Below are 11,538 nucleotides of genomic sequence, written 5' to 3'. Positions count from 1 at the left end.
TTTTTTTGTATTTTTAGTAGAGACGGGGTTTCACTGTGTTAGCCAGGATGGTCTCGATCTCCTGACCTTGTGATCCACCCGCCTCAGCCTCCCAAAGTGGTGGGATTTCAGGCATGAGCCACCTCGCCCTGCCTGAATTCTTATATGCATAATAAAATATAAGGAACAGATTGAAAGGTACACATACCGTCTTGATAATGGTTGTCTCTGAAGAGGGAAGATGGAAAGTAGAATTTGGAAGAGCTGCCAAAGAGATTTCCAGTTTATTAATGATGACATTTCCCTTTATTAAAAAGAAACTAGCTGATGTGTTTAACAGTATTTGTTATTGCAAACACTTTGTGCTATTCGGAGGTTTAACTATACACATACACACGTATTTATACATGTACTTAATTTTTTTAAAAAGCTGACTATGCATTTGTATAGTCATAATTTCTTTAAAAAAAAATTGCTGGGCGCAGTGGCTCACACTTGTAATTCTAGCACTTTGGGAGGCCGAGGTAGGCAGATCACAAGGTCAGGAGTTCGAGACCAGCCTGGCCAACACGGTGAAACCCCGACTCTACTAAAAATACAAAAATTAGCTGGGCGTGGTGGCAGTCACCTGTAATCCCAGCTACTCTGGAGGCTGAGGCAGGAGAATCACTTGAACCCAGGAGGCAGAGGTTGCAGTGAGCTGAGATCACGCCACTGCACTCCAGCCTGGGCGATGGAGCGAGACTCCATCTCAAAAAAAAAAAAAAAGAAAGAAAATTAAGGGCCAGGTGTGGTGGCTCACGCCTATAATCCCAGCACTTTGGGAGGCTGAGGCGGGTGGATCACCTGAGGTCAGGAGTTCAAGACCAGCCTGGCCAACATGACAAAACCCCGTCTCTACTAAAAATATAAAAATTAGCTGGATGTGGTGGCACATGCCTGTAATCCCAGCTACTTGGGAGGCTGAGGCAAGAGAATCGCTTAGAATCCTGGAGGTGGAGGTTGCAGTGAGCCGAGATGGTGCCATTGTACTCCAGCCTGGGTGACAGAGCAAGACTCTGTGTCAAAAAAAAAAAAAAAAAAAAAAATTTAAGTACCACTGCTGCACTTCAGCCTAGGCAGTGGAGTGAGACCCTATCTCAAAACAAATTTAAAAAAATTTTTTTTAAATGCATGGTTAGGCCCAGTGGCTCACTCCTGTAATCCCAGTACTTTGGGAGACCAAGGCAGGTGGATCACTTGAGGTCAGGAGTTCGAGACCAGCCTGACCAACATGGTGAAACCCTGTCTCTACTAAAAATACAAGAATTAGCTGGGCATGGTGGTGGGCTCCTGTATTCCCAGCTACTAAGGAGGCTGAGGCAGGAGGATCGCTTGAGCCCAGGAAGCAGAGGTTGCAGTGAGGTGTGATTTTGCCACTGCACTCCAGCCTAGGCAACAGAGCCATACCTTGTCTCAAGAAAAAAAAAAAGGTACCCCCAAAAAGTGGACACTTCCGTCTACTGATCACCACTATTAGATTTGGCAACCTCCAACCATACACTTCTCTGAGCATATTTGTGCACCATTTTGCTGGGTATGTTTTGTGTAGGCATTCTGCTCTGCCATCTGCATCTTTAAATTTCAACAATATGTTGTGGGCATCTATTTTATGACTCACTTTACTTTGTTTTTCTTTATTATTTCACTTATAAACTAATAGATGCCCTATTGTAACTTTTTATTTTGAAGTAATTTTTAGATCACAGAAATGTAAAAATAGTACAGTAAGTCCTATTTACTCATCACCCAGCTGCTCTCCACAGTGACATTATCAAAACCAGGCAACAGACAATGACACAATACAGTCAACAAGGCTACAGGCCATAATCGGATGCACTCACATTTTTTTTTTTTTTTTGAGACGAGTCTTGCTCTGTCACTCAGGCTGGAGTGCAATGGCACGATCTCAGCTCACTGCAACCTCCACCTCTGCTGGATTCAAGCAATTCTCCTGCCTCAGCCTCCTGAGTAGCTGGGATTACAGGTGCACACCACCACGCCTGGTTAATCGTTTGTATTTTTAGTAGAGACGGGGCTTCACCATGCTGGCCAGGTTGGTCTCGAACTCCTGACCTCATGATCCACCCTCCTCGGCCTCCCAAAGTGCTGGGATTACAAGCGTGAGCCACCGTGCCTGGCAGCACTTGTGTTTTTTAATGTCCTTACACATAGATCTATGACATTTTATCTCTACGTAACCTTTAAAAAAAAAAAATTAACACAGAAATATAAAGCAGAGAACATTCAAACCCATTGTGATGTTTGGGCTGTTTTCCCCAGGTTATTTTCTCTGTGTAGATGCTATTTTTTAAAACAACAATAAAGGATCTTCTAAGCTGGAAATTTTTTATTTTTTGAGATGGGGTCTTGCTATGTTGCCCAGACTGGCTTCCAACTTCTGGGCTAAAGCAACCCTCCCATCTCAGCCTCCTGAGTAGCTGAGGAATATAGCTACTGTGCCTGGCTAAAATTTGCTTTAAAAAAAAAACTGTGGGCCAGGTGCGGTAGTTCACGCCTGTAATCCCAGAACTTTGGGAGGCCAAGGCGGGTGGATCACGAGGTCAGGAGATCGAGACCATCCTGGCTAACACGGTGAAACTCCATCTCTACTAAAAATACAAAAAAAAAAAAAAAAAATTAGCCGGGCGTGGTGTCGGGTGCCTGTAGTCCCAGCTACTCGGGAGACTGAGGCAGGAGAATGGTGTGAACCCGGGAGACGGAGCTTGCAGTCAGCCGAGATAGCACCACTGCACTCCAGCCTGGGCAACAGAGCGAGACTCCGTCTCAAAAAAAAAAAAAAAAAAAATTGTGGAAGAGGCCAGGCATAGTGGCTCATGCCTGTAATCTCAGCACTTTGGGAGGCCAAGGGAGGAGGGTTGCTTGAGGCCAGGAGTTCGAGACCACCTGGTCAACATAGCAAATCCCCGTCTCTATTAAAAAAAAAAATTGTGGAAATCTTTGTGTCAAAACATATTTAGATCTACCATATTGTCACTGTCTTTAGGACACTAAAACATCTGCACTGTAGCTATTGACTTCTCATGGAAGTCATCACCCAATTCATACCCAGCCTTTAAATTTCATTGAACAACATGGTGGGCCCCAACTGTCAGAATTTCAGAACTTGAGCCTCGGCATTTTCTGGCACTCTGTGCCCAGGCCTCCTCCATGCCCTGCCCTGGGCATAAGGGAAAGCACTTGCTTCCCCTCAGAGTGGGCAGGACTTCTGGTCCCTCTTCCCATTGTCCTCCCGGGGTTCACTGCCCCCACACCTGCTTAAGCTTGAATCGCTGTTAACATTTACAAAACATTTTTATGAGACATCCACCTTAACAACTTCCAGCGAAATCACTGGGGGGGTCGTTGGGGGTAGGGGGTGGGCTTCTGGCTCCCCTTCCCCCACTCCAGGGCAGCTCATTTCAGGTCTGATGTGAACGGTTCCATTTCTGCTTTTATGCATTGGCATAAACATTTCTTGCAGCCCATAAACACCTTGGCCATTTTACCAGTGTCGTGAAGGATGTTTATGACCCAAATATGAAAACTTTGTGAGAATTAACACTTAGGCAAACAGGCTGTGTTATTCTTGGAAAGAAATATCTTCTCAAAAAGACCCAAAGCAGGCAGGGGCTGCATGTGAAAATACACCCATGTCGACACACTTACGTCTAAAACCCTAAAGATAGTCTATGATCCAAACTCTGCTGTTGCTCGGTAACAAGGCGGTCCTGCAGTTTTTAATGGTGATCAGCTTCCTGTTTGAGTGTTTTTATAGCGTTATTATGTTGCAAAGTGAATGAGGCAAAATAAAATAGGAAAAGAGATGCTGGACCAGGAGGTTAATAAAAATCCGTGTTGTCACTCGACAGCCTCCCCATACAGCTTCTTTTTCCATGCACCTCTGAGTCACTTTGTATTGACAGATGCCATTTGCTCATTTACGATGTGATAATAAAAACCTTCAGCCTTGTTCAATGTTATTCTTTTCCTCCCCTGACAGGAGGGAACCAAATGGTTTGTAGTCCGCTCAGCAGGCATTTTTTCATTAAAGATAATAACCTTGCAATGAACAACATTTAAAAGACATTTCAGAAAAGTAGCAGAATTTGGTCAGGGAGAGAAAGATCTATGGCGACATACTAACCACTCCGACCCAGAAACAGATCTGTAAAATGACCCAGGTTTTACAAAATTAAAAAATATTTAGTAAGCATGGATGAATGCTCGACAAGTATGAACCTGAATGACAGTATGTGCAGAGAAAATCAAACATAAGGCTCTGCTCATTTTTGCAATTATGTTGTTTGCATAAAAGATGACATTTAAGCAATAACTGCCTGATATCAACTTTTAATTAATCCTATAGAATCTGATGCCAAAATATTTCCCTGAATTTCTGCCATTAATTTGTTTCTAGTATTTGACTCCGCAGATAATTTAAAATGAAGCCTGGAGGTTTCATAGCTTTTTATTCCAAAAAGCGACACTTTATTGATAGCAATCATTTTCAAAATTAATGGTTTTCCAATCGGGTAAGGTGGCTCACGCCTGTAATCCCAACACTTTGGGAGGAAGAGGTGAGCAGATTGCCTGAGCTCAGGTGTAGGAGACCAGCCTGGGCAACATGGTGAAATCCCATCTCTACTAAAATACAAAAAATAGAAAAAAAATTAGCTGGGCACGGTGACACATGCCTGTAGTCCCAGCTACTCGAGAGGCTGAAGCACAAGAATTACTTAAACCCAGGAGGCGGAGATTGCAGTGAGCCAACACTGTGCTACTGCACTCCAGCCTGGGCGACAGAGTGAGACTCTGTCTCCAAAAAAAATAAAAAAGGTTTTCGGCCAGCAGAGCCATATGGCTTTTTTCTTAAAACATATATTATGAGTGCTTTTTGTCACTAGTTCAAATCATAGATTAATTGTACCCACTAGTTTCAAACAAAGCCATATTAGACAGTTGTGACTCAAATTGCTCCATTTCTATATGTGCCATAAACCATAAATTAGAATTGTTGGCAGTCGACAGATGTCTTTTGAAAGAATGTAGACAGATTGCTGTGTTTTAACATTAACTCTCTAGAGTCTAGACAGAAATTCCTTTATAACCACCAATTTTTGTGTATCCTTCCTGAAATGTTCTATATACAAATAAACCTACATAGTAAATACAAGTCACAGGCACAGCCTTGCTTGAAAAGCACAAATGTTATCAACCATATTCAACATATTCTGCCATTTATTGGGTTTTTTGGTTTTTTCCTTAACCATAAATACGAACATTTCAGTACATATAGATCAACTTTAGTCTTTTTTTATGTTCATTTCTAATATCGAGTTGTAATAATATATAATAGCAAAGAGTATTGAGAACTTACTCTGTGCCAGCCTTGTTCTAAACGCTGTCTGCACATTAACTAGTTTAGTCCTCATCATCAGTCAATAAGTATTCTGAATATCTTTGTTCTACAGATGGGGATATTGAAGAACTAAGAAGTCAACTAATTAATGATGGACTTATTAATGAACAGATTGTTTCCAGATTTTTCTTTGTTTTTGAGACGGAGTCTCTCTTTGTCACCCAGGCTGGAGTGCAGTGGCGCGATCTCGGCTCACTGCAAGCTCCGCCTCCTGGGTTCACGCCATTCCTCTGCCTCAGCCTCCCGAGTAGCTGGGACTACAGGCGCCCGCCACCATGACCGGCTAATTTGTTTGTATTTGTAGTAGAGACGGGGTTTCACCGTGTTAGCCAGAATGGTCTCAATCTCCTAACCTCGTGATCCGCCCGCCTCGGCCTTCCAAAGTGCTGGGATTACAGGCATGAGCCACCGTGCACAGCCTAGATTTTTCTTTCTTTTTTTTTTTTTTTTTTTTGAGACAGGTCTGACTCTGTCACCCAGGCTGGAGTGCAGTGGTGCAATCTCGGTTCACTGCAGCCTCCGCCTCCCAGGTTCCAGCGATTCTCCTGCCTCAGCCTCCTGGGTAGCTGGGATTACAGGCATGCACCACGACGCCCGGCTAATTTTTGTATTTTTATTTTTATTTTTTGCGACAGAGTCTTGCTCTGTTGCCCAAGCTGGAGTGCAGTGGCGCAACCTTGGCCCACTGCAACCTCCTCCTCCCGAGTTTCTCCTGCCTCAGCCTCCCGAGTAGCTGGGACTACAGGCGTGTGCTGCCACGGCTAATTTTTGTATTTTTAGTAGAGACGGGGTTTCGCCATATTGGCCAGGCTGGTCTCGAACTCCTGACCTCATGATCCACCCACCTTGGCCTCCCAAAGTGCTGGGATTACAGGTGTGAGCCACTGCGCCTGGCCTTAAAATTCATTTTCTAAGTGCTCTTGAGTTAATAGCTTTTCATGCTAGCTGTCCCTCCCATCACCACCAAATGTAGAGGCTAGACTAAAAGACTGAGATTGTTTTCCAAAAATCACGGAAAAGCTATTTGCTGGGCACAAATCTCAGCTTTTTCCTTTCATCTTCACGTAGTTATCAAGTTCCCCAAACTTCTAAAAATCAGTTGTTGTTATTGTTGTTGTTGTCATAAAATTCATTCTGAGAAGCAACACACACACCAAATGGTGAGTCCCAGCAATGACCTCCTCGTGCAAGGAGAGGCTTCCTAGATTTTAGGCAGGAGTCATTCCCCAGAAAAAACACTCAATCATCAACATTCCTAGTTCCCTTTCTCCCTTTCCAATGAGTACACAGCAAAGGCAAACAGCTTTGACTTCAAAAAAGCAGATCAATCTGCTTCCAAACTCAGAGTTCAATGCTCATAAAATCGGATCGTGAGCAAGGCGGCTCTGAGTGTCTGCACACCTTCGTACTCAGCAAGACAGAAAGGCACTTCAGCAATTCCTGGTGATTGGTAGGCAGCACTGTCATCTGTGAGCTGAAAGATCAAAGGCTTAACTCCAGGAAGGGAAATGAGGAGAATTAGTGTCCCGCCAGAAGCCTCTCGCCCCACAGTAAGGATGGTGGTTCTTCTTATGATCACCAGCTATTTGGATCTTAATTTGGGATTTCATTAAGGGAATATCCACACTGGAATAAGGGGAATGAAGTTTGCTGTTTCTTTTGAAGTCCAGCTATTAGAGTGAATCGTGATTCAGAACTGTCCATATTTGCAAAGCCCAGAGCTGGGTCCCTGGCACACAGTAAACCCGTGGTAGCTTTGGCCATGGTTTTTATCATGAACATAACTTGATGGCAAAATTATCTGCATGGTTCAAATAAAAAAGAGTGATTTTATCCTGCTTTTATGGAGCATTGTGGAAATTTCTAGAATGGAGTCTGGCACATAGAGGAGCTTAAAATCTTCCTTGTACAAATGACTCAGAGCTTTCCTGGATGATTTAGCATCCCCATGAGAAGCTGGCTGAGGCCCAAAGAGCTGATGTCATTTCCCTGAGGTGGGATTTGAACTGAGGTCTCCAGAGGGTTGCCCTGCCTTTATACTTTTCTCCACAAGTCCACGTGGCTGAGCCATTGAATTAACTGAGGTGTCTGTCTGTTCTAGTGCAGCCAGTACATGGAAGAGATCATTCTGCAAACATGACGTAGCCAAGCTTAGCCTGTTGGAAACTCACAGACTTTGGGGCCCCACAGACTTGGGCTTAATCCCCAACCCTGACACTGTATCTGTGTGATCCTGGGAAACTCAGTTTACTTCTCTGAGCCTCATGCTCTTCATATGCAAAGTTGAGATCATGGCATACACATTTTAGGATCCTTATGAGACTACATAAAATAATATCTGTAAAGAATCCACAATTATGGGATGTGGAGACACAGCTGTGTCTATAGGCTATCAAAATAGCGAGTGGGGTAGACAGAATAGTGGCCCCCTAGAGATTGTGTACATCCTAATCACTGGCAACTACAAATATGTTATATTACGTGGCAAAGGGAAATTAAGGAAGCAAATAGAATTAAGGTTGTTAATCAGCTGACCTTAAAATATAGGGATTATCTTGGATGTTCTGAGTGGGCCCAATGTAATCACAAGGGTCCTGTCAGTACCAAAAGGCAGCAGAAGAGTGGGAGACTGTTGTCTATTGTTTCTCTGCTACTTAGAACTATGTGTGGCATATAGTTGATGCTCAATAAATACTTGTGGCGTGAACGACTGACTGAATGAATGCTATATTAACTCAGATCATTCCTGTGACCATTTTAGAAACTAAATTTGCCAGGCATGGTGGCACACACCTGTAATCCCAGCATTTTGGGAGGCTGAGGCAGAAGGATCGCTTGAGCCCAGGAGTTCGAGACAAACCTGGGCAACATGGCAAAACCCTGTTGCTACAAAAAATACAAAAATTAGCCGAGCGTGGTGGCATGCGCTTGTAGTCCCAGCTACTTGGGAGGCTGATGTGGGAGGATTGCTTGAGCCCGGGAGGTCAAGGCTGCAGTGAGCTTGTACCACTTGTGTACCACTTGTGTACACTTGTACCACTGCACTCCACTCTAAGTGACAGAGCAAGACTCTGTCTCAAAATAAATAAATAAATAAATTTTGGATTAGGCAAACCAGGAAATTTTGTGTTTAAATTGAATTTTTAAAAACAATTTTATTGTGGTATAATTTACATACCATAAAATTCACCCATTTTTTTGTGCACAGGTCAATGATTTTTAAAGTATATGCACTGAATTATGCAATTAGTTTCATAACTCAGTTTTGGAAACATTTTCATCATGCTAATAAGGTTCCCTCATTTCTGTCCTTCTTGTTCCCACCCCCAGCCCCTGGCAACCATTCATCCACTCTATGTCTCTGTGGATTTGCCTTTTCAGCCAGGCGTGGTGGCTTATGCCTGTAATCCCAGCACTTTGGGAGACCAAGGTGGGCAGATTTTTTGAACCTAGGAGTTCGAGACCAGCCTGGGCAACATGGTGAAACCCCATCTCTATGAAAAAATATGAAAATTAGCCGGGCGTGGTGGCACACACCTGTAGTCCCAGCTACTGGGGTGGGCAGGCGGGGAAGGCTGAGGTGGGAGGAATGCTTGAGCTTGAAAGGTCCAGGCTGCAGTAAGCCGTGATCACACCACTGCACTCCAGCTTGGGTGACAGAATGAGACCCTGTCTCAAAAAAAAAAAAAAAAAAAAGATTTGCCTTTTCTGGGCATTTCATAGAATAGCAGATCAGAAATATGACTAATGGCAGGATGAGGCATTGTGATGGCTGCAGCCGCTCCCCGTGGAGGGCCCTATGTCATGGGAAGGCGAGAAAGGTGCAGTGAGCATCTTCCCTTAAGGCCGAGGCTCACAGATTGTGGGTGGGGACAGCTTATCCTGGAGACTTGGAGCTCTCAAAACTGGGGTAAAAGTCTATTTGGTCAACATAGACGGAGATGGAGTGTGTATCAGATGTTAGCAACATGTATCCAGTTCTTCCTTACTTAGGTTAAATGTGTCTTTTCCCCCCTTATTCCCTTCCTCCCTTCCTGCCTTTTCTTCCTTCCTTTTTTTTTTTTTTCTTTAGAGATGGAGTCTTGCTCTGTCGCTCAGGCTGGAGTGCAGTGACTCAATCTTGGCTCACTGAAACCTCTGCCTCCGGGATTCAAGTGATTCTCCTGCCTCAGCTTCCCAAGTAGCTGGGACTACAGGCGTGTGCCACCACACCGGGCTAATTTTTGGTGTTTGTTTGTTTGTTTTGTTTTTTGAGACAGAATCTCACTCCTGTCGCCCAGGCTGGAGTGCGGTGGCGCAATCTCAGCTCACTGTAACGTCCACCTCCTGGGTTCAAGCAATTCTCCTGCCTCAGCCTCCTGAGTAGCTGGGATTACAGGTGCCCGCCACCACGCCCGACTAATTTTGTACTTTTAGTAGAGACAGGGTTTTGCCCTGTTAGCCAGGCTGGTCTTGAACCTCAGGTGATTCGCCTGCCTCGGCCTCCCCAAAGTGCTGGGATTACAGCCGTGAGGCACTGCGTCCGGCCTAATTTTTGTATTTTTTTAGTTGAGATGGGGTTTCACTATATGTTGGCCAGGCTGGTCTCGAACTCCTATCTCGGTGATCCGCCCACCTCAGTCTCCCAACATGCTGAGATTACAGGAGTGAGCCACAGCACCCGGCTTTCTTCCTTACTTTCTTTCTCCCTTCTTTTTTCCTTCTTCCCTCCTTTCTCCCTCTTCCCTCTCTCTCACTTCCTTCTTCCCTTCCTCATTTCCACTTCCTTCTTCCCTTCCTCATTTCCACCTTCCTTCCCTCCTTCATGTCTTTCCTCCTTACTTATAATTCCCCTGAGGACCCACTATGCTCCAAGCCCCAGATAGAGGATGAAGGAATATAACCCAGGCCCTCAGGGTACCCCCTGCTGTCCTCTCCCTGCAGGCCCCCACTTCCTGTAATCCTGCCCTACCCTCTCCCTGGCCAGCACAGCCGTCTTCCAGATCTGGGCATCATTATCACTTCCTCAGGAGACCCCCTCCCCCCCCACTCCCCCTCATCACCTCATCACCTTTTACTAATCCCCTGGTTAACTCTTCAACTGTCTTCCTCCCACACGGGACTCTAGGCACCGTGGGGATGGGATCAGGCCAGCCTGTCCCCTTCACCATCAGATCCCAGAAACCTAGCTGAAGTCTTTGCACAAAGTTAAGTGTCCCAATAAGTATTTTGGTTTTTTGGAGGTTTTTTTGTTGTTGTTTGTTTGTTTTTTGAGACAGAGTCTCACTCTGTCACCCAGGCTGGAGGGCAGTGGCACAATCTTGGCTCACTGAAACCTCTGCCTCCTGGGTTCAAGCGATTCTCCTGCCTCAGCCTCACCAGTACCTGGGATTACAGGCGTGTGCCATCACATTACAGGTGTGTGTGAATTTTTGTATTTTTAGTAGAGGCAGGGTTTCACCATGTTGGCCAGGCTGGTCTCTAACTCCTGACCTCAGGTGATCCACCCCCTTCTGCCTCCCAAGGTGCCGGGATTACCAGCATGAGCCACTGCACCAGGCCTAGTGTCCCAATAAGTATTTGTTGAATGAATTAATGCTTGAATGAATGAATGGAATTACAGTCCCATATTCCACCGAATAATTAATTTGACTTTGTTGACGTTTTTCCTGATTTCCCCACTCTCTACCATTACTCACTTCCTGAATTCGCCAGAGCTGTATCTGCTTCCTGTTGCTTTTGTAACAAATTACCACAGACGGGTGGCTTCCAACACCATAAATTTATTATCTTACCAGTTCTGGAGATCAAAAGTCCAAAGGGGTCTCACGGACTGCAATCAAGGCGTTGGCAGGACGGTCCCTTGTGGAGGCTGTAGTGGAGAATTCCTTTCGTTCCCTTTTCCGGCTGTTAGAGGCTGCCTGCCTGCCCCGGCTCATGGCCCTGTCCACCTTCAGGGCCAACAATGACGGTGGAGTCTCTCAGGCCGCATCCCTCTGACACGGACTCCCCTGCCTTCCTCTCCCATGTATAAGGAACCTGGGACAAGGTTATGTTACACAGCAAGGCGGGATTGAGGTTGCAGATGGGATTAAGATTGCTAATCAACTGAATGAGAT

The sequence above is a fragment of the Gorilla gorilla genome, chromosome 21 (assembly GCF_029281585.2).
Source record: "Gorilla gorilla gorilla isolate KB3781 chromosome 21, NHGRI_mGorGor1-v2.1_pri, whole genome shotgun sequence".
NCBI classification, from domain to species: domain Eukaryota; kingdom Metazoa; phylum Chordata; class Mammalia; order Primates; family Hominidae; genus Gorilla; species Gorilla gorilla.
This window is presented reverse-complemented; position numbering follows the sequence as displayed.